Genomic DNA, 14,178 nt, shown 5'->3' with positions numbered 1-14,178 from the left:
CTTGCAGCCCAAGGGTGTCATATTAAAAATTGGATTTTATAAATATTTTTTATGTCAAAACTTAATGTTTGCCTTGATAAATATTTTTGAAATGTTAGAAGATTCAGTCTTCACATTGGTTGGAAGAGGAGCCCATTACAGCTCAAGGGCCAAAAATGATACGATTAATCCAAATTGCATGAAGGTTGTGGCTGTTGAGTGCTGGACTGATGAAATGCTTTTTGCCGTGAGTCAAGGCAAAGCGATGCAATTCAATTGCCTGCCTTTTTAAAAATGTGTAGACATGGGAAGACTCCAATTTTACACTGGCTGTGATATGCCATTCATTATAACCTACTTTCTAAAAGTCATCTCGAGCTGAACCTCACTGCAGCACGAGGCAAGTAATCTTCCTGTTGCTGCCTCCTGGTTGAGCCCAGTCACTGAACTTTTTCAGTTATGCCAGGTGTTTGATTCTGAACAATATGCATCATCACCAAATACAAGTTATGCCACCTCTACCCAAGCAAGACTTCAATTTAGCCCAGTCATGCTCATCACCAAGAGATCCTGAAGACAAAGGAGGGAAATGAATTGTTGGAGTTTCAAATCCAGACTCCGCATGGTTTTATTTTTCATCCAGAATCGAGCATCTGGAGTCTCTTATGTCAGTTGATTATTAGAAAATAGCTCTAAACTGCATCACCTCTGATTCCCTCTATAACATTCTCTGTCATCACCACCACAACTTTTACTCTGGAACTTTATTTGCAAACTCCAAATAATAGTCCTAACACCATTACCTTGGAACATCCACACGCTAAGTAAACTAACCAGCCAGGACAGCTGCATCAGTGTGGTACAGTTGCTGCAGAGAAAAGGATCGGAGGTCAATCCACAGGAACACAAGAGTGGCAGAGAGGATCACAGGAATCTCCTTCGCTCCCATTGAGGTAATCTACCAGGATGGTTGTATGGAGTGGGTGCTTAAAATCGTTGAGGACCCCTTCACCCTGCACACAGCACTTTTACACTGCTCTCATCAGGGATGAGACAAAAGCCTGAGGAACAATTTCTTCCTATGGGACTGTGAGAATGCTGAATGACCAAAGGAACTGCTCATACTATCTGAGACTCATTCCAAAAGCAGTATTTATTTCTATATATCTGAATACTTGTCCTGCATGTGTATTGTTTGTTTATATACATGTTACATCTGATTGTGTGTCTGCATGTTTTGCATGGAGGACTGGAGAACACGGTTTTGCCAGGTTGTATTTATACAATCAGATGACAATAAACTTAACATTTTATCAGTTATATTCAACAATAGAAAGAAAGAAATTTATTTGCTCTAACTGGTACTCCAAGTCACTGAATCAAAGCATTCCACAGGAGAATTTGCTTTGCATTCTGGTACTTACAGCAGCATTTTCATTTCTCGTAGCCAATCAAATCCACAACTCACAATGCCATTTAGCATTTTGACAGATTGAGTAAACTCAGAAGAGCTGGAAAGACAAAATGTTTTTCTCAGCTTCAGACCAATTATACACTGGCTGTGATATGCCATCCATTATAACCTACTTTCTAACAGTCATCTCAAGCTGAACCTCACTGTAGCACAGCCACAGGCCCTTCCGGCCCATAATCCCATGCTGTCCAAATTCAATTATGTGATCAAATAATCTTCTAAACCCATACTTTGGAATGCGAGAGGAAGCAGGAAGAATGTACAAACTTCTACAGACAGCATCTGATTCAAACCTGGGATGCTAGCATTGTAATAGTGTTGCTCTGTTATACTAACTGTGCTGCCCTTCTGGACACAATACACATGATTGAGTTTGCAAAATATTATTAATTTCAGAAGTCCATTATTTGAAAATACATTCTAGGTGGCACTGTTAGTGTAGTAGTTGGCACAAAGTGATTACAGCACCAGTGATTGGGGTTCAAATCTACCGCTATCTGTAAGGAATTGGTATGTTCTCGCCTTGTCTGTGTGGGTTTTCCTCAGGGACTTCAATTTCCTCCCACCTTTCAAAACTTATTAGGAGTTGTAGGCCAATTGGGCAGCATGGGTTCGTGGGCCAAAATGGCTTGTTGGTGTACTGCATGTTTAAATTTAGTTCCTGCATTTCCTAGCTCTCTCCACTTTCAGAATGTTACATAGACTACAACACGGCCTCTTCAGCATGAAATGTTGTGCCAACCCATATATTCCTTTAAAAAAAGTACTAAACCCACCCTACCTGGAACCCTCTATTTTTCTTCCATCCATGTGCCTGTCTAAGAGTCTCTTAAATGCCCCTAGTATTTCAGCCTCCACCACCATCCCTGGCAAGGCATTCCAGGCACCCACAACACTTGCATTAAAAAAAACAACCCCAATGTCTCCCATAAACTTCCCTCCCTTCACTTTGAAGGCACATCCTCTGGTGTTTGCTATTCCTGCCCTGGGAAACAGGTGCTGGCTGTCCACCTTATACTTATCTATGATTATTTATGCCTTTCATAGTCTTGTAGCCCTCTATCAAGAATTTTCTCATCCTTCTACCTCCAAAGAGAAAGGCTTGTTTTCCATTCCAGGCAAAATCCTGGTAAATCTACTCTGCACCCTCTTCATAGCTTCCATATAATGAGGTGACCAGAACTGAACACAATACATTGTGTGGCCTTACCAGAGATCTGTAAAGTTGTTAAATGACCTCTCTACTGAACTCAATCACCCAATAATGAAGCCCAGAATCCTATAGGCCTTATTAACTATCAACCTGTGCAGCAACCTTGAGGGATGGATGGATTGGAATCCTATGGTCCTTCTGTTCATCCACACTATTAAGTAACTGACCATTAACCTAGTACTCAGTCTTCTGGCTTGTACTCTCACAATACATCAGTTGTTGTGAGAGAGGAAACAGGTTTGGTAGGTCTCAAAAGCAAGGACTCTGGACACAGTTTTAGCAGTGAAGGATTTTGTTTACAGAAGGAAAGTTTGGGAAATAGTAACCCCCACACACACATGCAGCTGTGGGAAAGTAATAGCAGCACTAAAATGCATACAATTAATAATGAACATTAGAAAAATAGCATGGGAACAAAGTATACATAAACATACAATGAACTGGGTGCAATAATCAAGGAAAAAAAAATACATGCTCCACCATCCCTTGACTCAGTGCAGGCATGGCTCTATGTTATAAGGGACACTAATTAAATGCTCCCAACCCTTTTAACAGTACACATCTTACCAACAGTTTCTTCAGTTTCCTTCTACATTCGTGGGCTTAGAACACCTTTTTAATGGGTCATTAGCAGGAGCCAATGGCTCAGTGCCAGGAGGGTTAATCCAATTACAACAGCCAATGGCCCAAGGCCAAAGACATGCAGACTGAAGAGCCCAGTCCAGGTAATTTATATGGATCCAATGGCAAGATATGTACTAATAGGTGGGGGTGGGACAAAACTTTGATTGGCAGCTGGTGTGTCCTCCAACAAGATAGGGAGCAGTGCTGACACGTGACAGCCACCACCCTTCCTAATACAATCTGCCCCTCAGAGGTAATATTACTCGCCAATTATGAGACAATCAATAACTCTATGTTTATGGTGTATCTAAAAATAAAGACGTTTTTAAAAAAGATAATAATCAAGTGGGTGAATATATACACCAGTGCCTTCTGAATGTTGGACAAGGTACATAGTCCAATTCAATCACAATGTTTTACCAGCTATGCACCCCTGACCCAAACAGGGTCACTGTGTTACTGATGAGGCAGGGTGTTGTGGGAGTTGCTCCCCAGTGTCAGAAGGAAGGATAGAAAATGGAATTTGAAGGAATTTGTTTGGTCACTGACTTTCAAGGGCCCTAGACTTCATCCTATGGGAGGGAGAGGGGTTCCTGCTGCACAGATGGGATAATTCCTGTCTCAGCAGGTCTCTGAGCTCAACCTTGATGGTCGAAGGGACTGTTTCGAATGGGACAGGAGCAGAGGCAGTATCAGTGTTGGTATGGGCAGCCCTGTGTTCTATCCCAGGGTGGTAATAGGTTTTCCCCTGACCAGATTTCCCCTTGCACAGCTATTTCCACAGGGCATAAATGGCAGAGGTCGGGATCTCATCTATAGTGGTACGGTCCACCCCTGTGCAAGTACTGCTGCCTGCACGAAAAGCAGGGAGGTAATGTGTTTCCAGCCCTTACCTCTGCCCTACAAACTTGTGTGGGTGCCCCCTGTTGCAGGGATTCTATAACTTCCTGAAGGGTGATGGCATCCTGAATGGTCTTCCCATTAGCTGGTCCCATGAGGAGCAGGACCACTGAGTTTAAATCGGGGTGTGCGGTGGTGACCAGGTAGGGCACCGGTCACCTGGGTATTTTCTAAACAGTTATGGTCACAGGTTCTCTGGTAGATGCAGTTGACCAGTGCCCATTCTCTCATAACCCAAGAATCCTTATTGATTGTACCCCGTGTTGATCTCACTCCAGGAGGGTGGGGCACCGGACTGTCACCACAGTCTCTACCCAATCTCACAGGGTAATGCCTTCCCGGATCTCTGTGGTGCCCGAAGATCAATTTTGATGCTTTGTTGGTCAGAGAGGCTCCCCAGGGTGCTTGCCTCCTGATAAGAGATGCTCAAGTTGGAGGTCTTCTCATGCCACAGCTGGAGCAACCACTTGGCCAGGTGCTTGAACAGCCATTGGTGGTAACGATTCACCAGCAGTTATTTACAAATTTACAGGTTTAAGCCGTCCAGGGATCTGGAGATTCTGTGGAGCACCTTAGGGGCCTTGGACTCCTTGGCTATCCTGGTTCCCTTGTGAGAGAGGAGAGGCGGGCTGGGATAGAATGAAGCACCCTAGGGAGGACTTCCTGCCAGCATGAATCTGGAAGGCCATTTAACTTCAGGATCAGTTTGACAGCCTTCCAGACCATGGCATTTTCCTTTTCAATATGCCCGTTCCATGGAGGTTGTAGCTAATAGTCCTGCTGGATGCAATGCCCCTCACCAGCAGGTACTGACGTAGCTCGTCACTCATAAAGGATGAGACCCGGTCGCTATGAATATAGCTGGGATACCCGAACAGGGCAAAAATGGAATCTAGGGCCTTTATGACTGACGAAGTGGATGTGTCTGGACGTGGAATGGCGAATAGGAAGTGGGAGTACTCATCAATGATAGAGAGGAAGAAGGTGTTACCGTTCGTGGAGGGGAGAGGACCCTTAAAATCCACACTGAGCTGTTCGAAGGGCCTGAATGACTTGATCAGGTGCACCTTTGCGGTGCAGTAGAATTGCGGCTCGCACTCCGCGCAGACCTGGCAAGACCTGGTCATTTCCCTAATGTCTTCCATGGAGTAGGGCAGATTGCGCGCCTTGACAAAATGAGCCATGCGGGTGACCCCTGGATGGCAGAGCTCATTATGCAGAGACCGCAGTTGCCTGGTGTGTGCAGAGGCACAGCTTCCTCCGGATAAGGTTCATTAAGGGCTCCTGGCCGATAGGCAATGTCATAATTGTAGGTGGAGAACTCAATCCTCCACCTAGCGTTGGTCAGTGAGGAGCATAAATTTCCTACCAGCCAGGTCATGTCTCTAGTGCCTCAAGGCTTCTACAATGGCCTGAGCCTCCTTTTCCACAGATAGGTTCTGGCACTTGTGGCCTTGTAATGTCCAGCACACAGGTGTGTTCTGTTTCAATCTCACCCTGATCAAGATATTCACAAGAGATATAAACAAAATATACCCAACCTCCTCCACCTCCAGGCACATGTTGCCTCCTTTATCCTTTAGTGACTCGCCTTTATTCTCATCCTCCTTTTGTTCTTCACATATGCATAGAAAATATTGGGGTTCTCCTTAATCCTACATGCCAAGACCTTCTTATGTCCACTTTGTGCTCTCCTAAGTCCTCTTTTAAACTCCTTCCTGGTTACCATGTTCTCATGAGCCCTTCCTGTTTCCTGCTTCCTATTTCTAACATCTGCTTCCTTCTTCCTCTAGACTAGTTGCCTCATCTGTTTCATCAGCCACAGTTTCCTTTTCCTACCATCTTTTCCTTATCACAGTAGAATAAACTGATCCTGAACACAGCAGTGTTCCCTCAACTTACTCAACATTACTTCTGTGCTTTCACCCTGGAACATCCATTTCCAATTTACTCTTGCCAGTTCTGGCCTCATTCCTGCCCATTAAGAACTTTCCTATTTTGTCTCCTTTTATCCTATTTAATAGCTATGTTGAAGTGATCACTACTCCACTAAGGGGGTTCTGGTCACTCTCACCAAAATACTCCCCCACCGAGAGGTCCTCCACCTGACCAGGTTCATTATCGAAAACTAGATCCAGTATGCCATCTCCTCTCGTCAACCGGTCCACAAACTGTGTCAGGAATCCTCCTGAACACACCTGACAAACTCAGCCTCATCTATCCCTCTTGCAGTCATGAGGTGCCAGTCAATATTAGGAAAGTTGAAATCACCCATAACTACACCCCTGTATTTCCCACACCATTCCAAAATCTGCCTGCTTATCTGCTCCTCGGTATCCCAAGGACTATTTGTGGGTCAAAAGACTACTCCCAGCTGAGTGATAGCTCCCTATTTCTGACTTCCACCCACGTCGACTCAGTAGACACTTCCTCTGTAGTATCGTCCCTTTCTATAGCTGTGATACTATTCCTCGCTAGTAATGCTACTCTCCCCCTTTTCTACCTTCCATCCTATCCCTTTTAAAGCTCCTAAACCCCGGTACCTGCATCAGCCAATCCTGCCCTTTCTCCAGCCTTTTCTGTAACGTAGTTCCAAGAGCTAATCCATGCTCTAAGCTCACCCCCTTTATTCCTAATACACCTAACATTGAAATAGACACATTTCAAACCCTCTCACTGGCTGCCTTTATGTTTGTCCTTCCTCACCAACTCAGAACACATGGTTTTGTCCTTCTACCCTAATCTCTGCACTCACATTCTGATTCTCACCCCCCCCAACCCCCGCCAAACTAGTTTAAACTCTCCCCAACAGCTCTAGCAAACATACCTGCCAAAATATTGTCCCTTTCCAGTTCAAGTGCAGCCCATCCTTTTTGTACGGGTCAGACCTTGCCCAGAAGAGAACTCAATGATCAAGAAATCTGAACCCCTGCCCCCTGCACAAACTCTTCAGCCACACATTCATCTGCTACCACTTTCTGTTTCTACCCTTTCTGGTGCATGGCACAGGCAGCAATCCTGAGATTACCACCCTTGAGGTCCTGCTTTTTAATTTCTTTCCTAACTCCCTATATTGCCTCCTCTGGACCTCATCCCTACTCCTGTCTATGTCCTTGGTCCCCACATGGACCACAATATCTGGCTGCCCACCCTCCACTCCAGAATGCAATGAACTCAATCAGAGACATCCCTGTCCCTGGCACCTGGGAGGCCACATACCATGTGGGAGCCATGATCTCATTAACCAAACCTATCTGCTCTCCTAACCAATGAGAAACCCAATTACCATAGCTCTCCTCTTCTCCCCTCTTCCCTTCTGAGCCAAGGGGCCAGCCCCTATGCCAAAGACATGACCGCCACAACTGGTCCATGGTAGATTGTCACCCCCAACAGTATCCAAAACAGTATACTTGTTGTTGTTGAGGGAAATGTCAACAGGGGTGCTCTGCACTGTCTGTCTCTTCCTCTTCCCTCCCCTATCAGTCACCCAGTTACCTGTCTCCTGACGTTTAGAGGTGACTGCCTCCCTGAAGCTTCTCTCGATCACTGCCTCTGCCTCCCGAACGATCTTGAGTTCATCCAGCACCAGCTCCATTGTTTTCTTTCTTATCAATCTTGTGTGTTTTAGAGGCTATTGATGACAGCACTGTGGCGATATGTGACTGTAACTTTGTGTGTCTTCCAACTGAGGGACAAAATAGACTTATGAGCACCTATAAGAATGGAACCATTTGGAACCCAGGCAACCTGAAATGTACAATGAGCAGCATTTAGGGATATTACGATTCGAAAAAATACATGTTATGAGCAAGCATGACAATTAACATGCAGAACATGGTTAAAAAAGAGAGTTTAACTCAATAAAGATAAACATTAACCTTCCCCAACTATAAAGTAAGGTTATTGTTCATTTTTAGATATATATGATGTAAGATAATAATGTAAGATCCCAATGTGCAAACTGTGATGTATGAATGAGACTGCCAATACATTGTTACGGGGGGAAAAAATAATACCAAAATTAGCCACAGCTTGTGAGCTCAATCTGAAAGGCAGACTTCTGAAAATAGCACTCCCATAAATGTCATCCCACTCACTCTCTAAGGGTTAAAACTGCCTGTATACTCTATCGCTGAACAATATAAACTGCTAAGCATATGATGCATTAGATTAATGGTAATGAGAAAATGAAGCATAAGGCAATTGCTTAGTGTTTCCATCATGGCTCATTGCCATAATCTTTCACAAGATGCTTACAATTTTCTCAAAGCTGGATTCATTGTACCCATGTCAGTATGTTTCGGAAAGGAAATTAATTCTGTCTTGAGAATAAATCCTTGTGATGTGGAAACAGTTGTTTTATGATGCTACTTTGAGAGATTTAAACAACATTTTATGCATCGTGTCAGGAGAATTGCTGTTTCCAATGATTTTCCACAGCTCAAAATCCTGGCAAGCTCAGTGAACATATGCTAATACTGTACCAGGACTGCCTCCTCCCCATGTGAAGCATTCTGAACTTGTGCAGCTTATGAATGTTGGGATATTACACTTATATCACATCTCAGGAGAGAAACAGGTTACACCAAATAGGCTAATCTTGTCATAAAACATACCTAAAATTGGCTGATAAAACTAATTATTCACCAGTCTGTCCACATTCCATTATTTCTAGCCATTGGCATCTCTTATTGGGGTTCAATGTCCGACACCTCAAGATTATGTTAATAAACTCCAATCCAAAATTGAGTACATTATTCTTCTGAATTTCCCAATGTGATATGAAGTAAGCACTTGCCAAAAGGCTGTTTAATTTCCCTCACATAAAATAACTGCACTAAACAGGGCTGACAGAGGACAAAATAGTAGCTGCCACACAAAGGCCTGCATTCCCCCCTTGTGGAATGTAGAGAAGATATGTTACCCCAGTGTATAACCCTCCAGGTCTATCATCAACTCAAGCTCTATTATCCCACCCAATGAATGGTTGTATTGCATATTTTAGGGCTTGAAATCTCTATCAAAGGCCTAAGTTGCCCCCGGGAAGCAGGACAGGCACTGCAGGAGGGCATGCTAATGAAGCCTGAAATCAAATTTGGGCCGACTAATGCTCTCTCCAGGAAGGTCAATGATTATGGCAGGTTTTGTGCTGAGAAGGTTAGTTAATAATGAGTTTAATGACAGATACCCAAGTACATTGTATATAGGCTCCAAAATTCTCACTTGCTGCAGCCAAACAGAAACTTCGCTAAAAATATCCAATAGTACACATTATTTACCTTAGTATGTGATAGTTCCACCCCACTATGGGGTGGAAAGAACCATAGAGCAATACAAAAACCTTTATTACAATTACACTAGTGGGAATAAGTGGTATTAAGGTCATCTTAGGTAATACCAGATTCCCATTCAAAGGTTCAAATGAACCTTTGTGTCAAGACGAAGGGCTCAGGCCCGAGAAATTGATTACCCTAATTTTGTGTGGATTTTGAGCTGTGGCCTATCTGATAGACATCTCTTTGAACTTATTGTTACAAGCATATGTTTACGTTTTGCTTATCATCTTTCTAAAGACAAGAAAATGGCTGACGTCAATCAGTTACTTACATGTACAAGTCATAATTAAAAGATATAATTTCTTGCATAGGAAATTGGCAGGTCTGGAAAGATTGCTTCTAATACACAGTAATATCTGCTTTTTATATGCATGAGTTTTAGTCTTTAATTATTTCATGTAGACGATGCCGCTTTAGTTGCCCATTCAGAGCCAGCTCTTCAGCGCTTGATGTCCTGTTTTGCGGAAACTGCCAAAATGTTTGGCCTGGAAGTCAGCCTGAAGAAAACTGAGGTCCTCCATCAGCCAGCTCCCCACCATGACTACCAGCCCCACCACATCTCCATCGGGCACACAAAACTCAAAACGGTCAACCTGTTTACCTATCTCGGCTGCATCATTTCATCAGATGCAAGGATCGACAACGAGATAGACAACAGACTCGCCAAGGCAAATAGCGCCTTTGGAAGACTACACAAAAGAGTCTGGAAAAACAACCAACTGAAAAATCTCACAAAGATAAGCGTATACAGAGCCGTTGTCATACCCACACTCCTGTTCGGCTCCGAATCATGGGTCCTCTACCGGCATCACCTACGGCTCCTAGAACACTTCCACCAGCGTTGTCTCCGCTCCATCCTCAACATTCATTGGAGCGCTTTCATCCCTAACGTCGAAGTACTCGAGATGGCAGAGGTCGACAGCATCGAGTCCACGCTGCTGAAGATCCAGCTGCGCTGGGTGGGTCACGTCTCCAGAATGGAGGACCATCGCCTTCCCAAGATCGTGTTATATGGCGAGCTCTCCACTGGCCACCGTGACAGAGGTGCACCAAAGAAGAGGTACAAGGACTGCCTAAAGAAATCTCTTGGTGCCTGCCACATTGACTACCGCCAGTGGGCTGATATCGCCTCAAACCGTGCATCTTGGCGCCTCACAGTTTGGCAGACAGCAACCTCTTTTGAAGAAGACCGCAGAGCCCACCTCACTGACAAAAGGCAAAGGAGGAAAAACCCAACACCCAACCCCAACCAACCAATTTTCCCCTGCAACCGCTGCAACCGTGTCTGCCTGTCCCGCATCGGACTTGTCAGCCACAAACGAGCCTGCAGCTGACGTGGACATTTACCCCCTCCATAAATCTTCATCCGCGAAGCCAAGCCAAAGAAAGAAAGAAAGAATTTCATGTAAATGCTTAGACTCACAATAATCTTAAACCATCAGAGTTAACAATGGAAAAACTTCTAGGCTGGGACAATATTACATTGAAACTTAACTGGCGCCTTCAATGTTGCTGTGTGTGCCCTTCGGACATCGATAACTTAAATAGCAACTGACAGGTTGTATGGTTCAATCACCTGCAGCTGCGCGGGAAGCCATTTCCGAACGGGTTGCTCGTTGACTCAACCGGCAAAGCCAGTTAGTGCTTATGTAGGCCTTTTCAAAGTGGCATGGCAATTTGCCCAGTTAACGCCCCAGTTACACGGTAGTTAGAAAGGGTCCAAACCAGTCAACCCCCATCAGATAGAACCAGGTCCCTGACCTATCTCAGAGGTAGTCAGGAAACCCAGTTAAACTTACCTAGGCGTTTTGAACAGAATTATGGGCAACCCATTTATTCTGGTGACAGCAGCACTTGCATGTGTGCGTCACCGGGCAGCCAGCATCCAAACATCCAGCAGTACTTCCGGTGAGTGTGTGACGCATCATTGCAGAGGCAGGATCCCCCTTAAATTGCTGGGTTGTTGATTTAATGGGTCAATTCCCCTGCAATTTAAAAGGTGCTTCCAGCAGCTTTGCCCCAGTAACAGCACCACCTAGTTCAGAGGAGGGCTATCCAGGTGCTGCAATTTAAAAGGGGCTCCTGTAAAAAGGTATTCTGGATTCTGTATGTCTACTGTAGCTGTTAAGCCAATTTCGGAAGGATCTCTGGGCCATTAACACTTTTGTAAGATGTTCCGAACTATGTACATTTTAGTGGGCTTTTGAGTTGTCAACCAGAAGTCAGTTTAGTCTGAGGGTGGGGGGGAAGTGTGTGGCACATTGCTGTAGCATAATTGAAACCTTGGATTTGTACAAGGGATTTGTCTTCTGTGAGCTTCAGTTTTAGGAAATGGCTTTGGATGATGGCCTGGGATAATTAGTTTAATTGGTGATTCAGCCTGTCTCGAAGAAGCAGGGCTGCTCAGTACACAATCATATGAAGCTTTTTCTAACAACAGGTCATAAAGCTGGGAAATTTTGTATATAATAAAAACAAAAGCAGTGATACTTTTCTCAGAACTGCCATTTCTGGATTAGCATAGAAATACAAATTTTAATAGGTGTGGAAAGAAATAGATAATACCTATTCCCAGTTAGATTTAGTGAAAGAAAATAAAAAGTTCAGTAAACCAAATAGTGCAATAGTGCACTATTATAGTGCAGACAAGTCGTTTTGGGGTGCTGGAGTAATTTATAATCAGGGTAGTAAGGGGAGATTCAAGAGTTTGATTGCCATTGTTTAAAAAAAACTTTGTGAACCTTAGAGGTGCTAGTCTTCACCTGATACCTGGTACTTTATTGGGTGCCTTTTCGAGGCAGTGCCTCACATAGATATCTTCAATGGATGGGAGGTCAGATCCTGTGATGGACATTGCTATGTTTGTGACTCTCTGCAGCCTTTGCAGTAAATTAATTTTGAAAGTACACCTGTAGAGGTTTGATCAGAATATTCAATGACAGGTCAAACTTCAGAGTTTTTGGAAACTAGAGGTATTGATGTGCCTTCTTCATGGTTGACTTGATGTGCTGGTTCCGGAAGAGATATATGGACCTGCAGGAATTTATTTTTCAATATTTTTATAAACATTGATATTTCACATCAAAAAAATATAGAATACATACGGATGTATGTTAAACATCAAAAAGATGCATTACACTTAAATCATATAATTTCATCCATGGTACCCTACATTTCCAATCAAACAAATCAAACATTGTATTAATATTTTATTATTTTATTATTAAAAAATGAAAATCTAAACACACTACCAAAAAAGGAAGACCGACTACTTATCAGAGTGATAAATTACCTTATTCGTGAACACTTCTACCTTCATAACAAATCAAAGATTATGGAAGTAATTCAAAAAGGATCCCCACAGTGTTTGAAAATTTGAATTCAAATCAGAAATTGAATATCTAATCTTCTCTAAGTTTAAACATGATGAGATGTCATGTAGCTGTTGAGCATAATTAGGTGGGGTAACATCCCTCCATCTGAACAACACTGCTTGTCTAGCCATAAGAAAAATAAAAGCTAATAAATGTAGATCAGATGCTGTTAAAATTAGGTCATTCTCTCCAACAATATCAAATAAAGCAGACTCTGACATGTCCAGAATAGGAATTAATGAAACATCTCCATTGTTGCATTTATCACAACCAGGACATAGTTTGACTTTGGACATGTGAGCCCTATGGATTACTTTAAATTGTAGGAGAGAGAGGCGGGCACATAATGATTAGGTATTAACCAATTTGAAAATTACATTCCAAATTTCTTCAGAAATTAAAAGCTATAGGTCCTGTTCCCAGGCTTCTTTAATTTTATCTGAGGGAGCCTCTCTTATTCCCAACAACATATCATAAATGTTAGATTTTGAACCATTATAGAGAGGTTGTAAATTAAATATTACATCAATTAAATTCTTATCAGTCTTCTTAGGAAATGTATGTAAATGAGATCATAAAAAATCTCTAATCTGTAGATAATGAAAAAAATCATTACTTGGTAGAACATATTTAACTGAAAGTTGTTCAAAGGAAGTGAGCCTCCCCTCAACAAATAAATCTTTAAAACATTTAATGGCCAATCTATACCATTCTTTAAAAGTTCCATCAATCATGGAAGGTTTAAATAAATAATTAGAAAAAATAGGACTAGAAAGAAAAAATCTAATAAAACCAAAATGTTTTCTAAATTTTATTCGGATCCTCTAAGTATGCTTAGCAACTGGATTATTAGTTAATTTATTTTTAGATATAAGAAATGAGGATCCAAGAGGAGAGATGAGAGAAAATATTGAAACAGAATTAGATTCCAAAGAGACCCATACTGGACCGTCTTCATGGTTAACATAGTGTAACTAGAATGTAAGGTTTTGTATGTTGACTGCGCAATAATAAAATCCAATGTTTGGCAAGGCTAAACCTCAATTCTTGTTAAGTTTTTGTAAATGGACTTTATTTAGGCGAGGATGTTTATTCTTCCATATATAAGATAATATTGAACCAAGGGAATAAAAATAAAGACAGGAATAAAAACAGGCAAAGCCTGAAAAATTTAGGTAATAGATTCATTTTAATAGAGTTGATGTGACCAATCAATGATAAAGAAAGAGGTGACCAATTTGACACACAAGAAATTGAAAGTACCAACCCTCTCCACCT

General features: G+C 42.5%; 1 long non-coding RNA gene across 2 annotated transcripts in view; it reads right to left on the bottom strand.

Moving 5' to 3' along the window:
* LOC138760099 (uncharacterized) overlaps nucleotides 1–14,178 on the bottom strand; it is a 206,159-nt gene that overhangs the window by 98,161 nt on the left and 93,820 nt on the right. Inside the window, exons 4-5 of one of the 2 annotated variants that reach the window (XR_011355402.1) lie at nucleotides 7,686–7,875; nucleotides 1,419–1,490 (exon numbers count right to left, since the gene is read on the bottom strand). This is a non-coding gene — a long non-coding RNA (uncharacterized lncRNA). Of the gene's footprint in view, nucleotides 1–1,418; nucleotides 1,491–7,685; nucleotides 7,876–14,178 lie in introns of those variants that run through there. The other variant, XR_011355401.1, reaches the window with a different exon arrangement.

This window comes from Narcine bancroftii, chromosome 4, assembly GCF_036971445.1.
Source record: "Narcine bancroftii isolate sNarBan1 chromosome 4, sNarBan1.hap1, whole genome shotgun sequence".
Classification (NCBI taxonomy): Eukaryota; Metazoa; Chordata; class Chondrichthyes; order Torpediniformes; family Narcinidae; genus Narcine; species Narcine bancroftii.
The sequence above is the reverse complement of the archived record's forward strand: the minus strand, read 5'-3'. Positions and strand labels throughout refer to the sequence as shown.